We start from the raw sequence: 2,517 nt of genomic DNA, 5'->3' as shown, positions 1-2,517 counted from the left end.
TGGATGGATGGATGGATGGATGGATGGATGGATGGATGGATGGATGGATGGATGGATGGATGGATGGATGGATGGATGGATGGATGGATGGATGGATGGATGGATGGATGGATGGATGGATGGATGGATGGATGGATGGATGGATGGATGGATGGATGGATGGATGGATGGATGGATGGATGGATGGATGGATGGATGGATGGATGGATGGATGGATGGATGGATGGATGGATGGATGGATGGATGGATGGATGGATGGATGGATGGATGGATGGATGGATGGATGGATGGATGGATGGATGGATGGATGGATGGATGGATGGATGGATGGATGGATGGATGGATGGATGGATGGATGGATGGATGGACACATGGATGTTTGGATGGATGGATGGACCCATGGATGTTTGGATAGATAGATGGACGTTTGGTGTCTTGACGGACGGACATATGGAAGAATTGACAGACGGGCGGACGCAAAGACGAAGGAACGAATCGATTGTAGGACGGATGGACAAATCGATTGTAGGACGGATGGATGAACGAATGGAGGGACTGATGGACGGACGGACACATATGGACGAATTTACGAGCAGACAGTATCTATATATATTTCTCTTCATGGGGACCATACGAGACACCACGCAGCTTAGCCACCACTCTCATCCCCAACTGTCAGTTGAGCTATGGTTTACCCCGAACGCTTACAATAGTAGAGCCGGTTCGAATAAGTCACGCTATTAGGGGAAGATAATTAAGTTTTAAACAATTTGAAACTAAGGGGAGATAATAAGTTCTGCTTGATATTTTCATTGTCGTGTGTAAACGGCTGCTTTCACTGTGCGGGGTGGGGTGGGGAGGGGGAGGCAGGGGGTGGGGTAGTGTCGAATTCACAAATTATGAATTGTTGATAAGTAGAAAATAAAACAACTAGATAGCGGCGTATGCTACGTCGCGGGTCAGCTCGTGCTTAATGTTTTTTCCAGGTGTATGTAGCTCGTCGTTCCCCTTACCTGACTGTCAATCTTCGGATGTCTCTTTAATACTAGTCTCAAGTATAACGACAACATTGGATAAAGCCAGACTAAAGAACGTCGTGAAAATCTTCACCCCGAACTCCCAGAGTACGATGCAAACCAGAATCGCCATTGTAGGTCCTACGGGAGAAGGATACAATTTGTTAATCAATTTTGACGGCCAAGGTGATCTTCTTCAAACAATAGACCGTCTTGAGTTTACTGAATATGCTGAAGTAACGCATGCTGTTGAAATTGTTAGATTTTGTTTGGAGTATTTTGAATACTTCGAGGCATTGTGGATGTTGAAAAACACCAAAAGAGTAATCGTGTGGTTTATTCATCGGGAGTTTCCAACTATGTTCAGTCCTCCTCCAGACTATTTTAAGCCCATTTGGTTGTACATCGTGAAAATAAAAACGTTATTCGAAATGCCTCGACACCTTTTCAGTGAGTTTAAAATAACGGACGATTTCTCAGCCAATCATTTGCTGTCTTACAAAATGTGCGGGCAATGTTTTCCGGGTTGGAAGATGTACCGAAACGAGGAAAAAGATTTGTTTTCTTGTCACAAGATGGACGTCGTGGATGAGCTTTTTGATCACGATACAGCACTCATTCACTGCAACACTATGAGGCAGAAATTGGTGGAAATAGAATACAAGGAAGAGTTCGAATATTTGAGAAACACAATGACGCGGTTACTAAACAAGAATGAGGGTACAGAAAATGTTTTTATTCATATTGGACTCTGCGCAAAATCTTCAGAGAAATCGAAATCAATGTTGTCTTTCGAGAAGCTGATACACCATGAATCTACTAAATTGACAAGTGGTGTACAGTTGTGTTTCGGTCTGCAGTTTACAAAGTCAAACACCAAAGGATCGTCCAGCTACGATATTTCTTGGGTCAAAGTTGATAAATTCACCAAACTGACCAGATTTATTTTGTGTGAATTTGATTATCTTAAGTCAACGCAGCTTCCGTTTAGATGGGATAATGCAGAAATACAGTGGCTACAAGAGTAAGTTGGTACATCCATACATATGAAATTATTAATACGTATAATATATATATATATATATATATATATATATATATATATATATATATATATATATATATATATATATATATATATATATATGAAGCAATGTATGTGTGTGAGTCTGTGTGTGTGTGTGTGTGTGTCTTTTATGCATTACTACACATTTCCTCCGATCGCCGTGAAACTTTGGGAAGTTGTTGAGAATATTCCTGTGGAAGGTTTATGCGAAAAAAAAATCAAATAAACAGGCCTGGCACACCAACAGGGCGCGTTTTTTTAATATATGGTATATAAAAATAAAAGTTGATTGCGGTTTAACACCGTTCATGCGATCACCATCTAACTTTGGGGAGTTGATCAGAACACTCCCGGTGAGGAGGTTTCTGTAAAATTATTTTGTTTTAAATATCGCAAGGGAAAGTGCGAGTTTTCTGTATATACGGTATATAAAAA

Source organism: Physella acuta, unplaced genomic scaffold (genome assembly GCF_028476545.2).
Source record: "Physella acuta isolate Inbredline_101_S28 unplaced genomic scaffold, ASM2847654v3 ptg001441l, whole genome shotgun sequence".
Classification (NCBI taxonomy): Eukaryota; Metazoa; Mollusca; class Gastropoda; family Physidae; genus Physella; species Physella acuta.
This window is presented reverse-complemented; position numbering follows the sequence as displayed.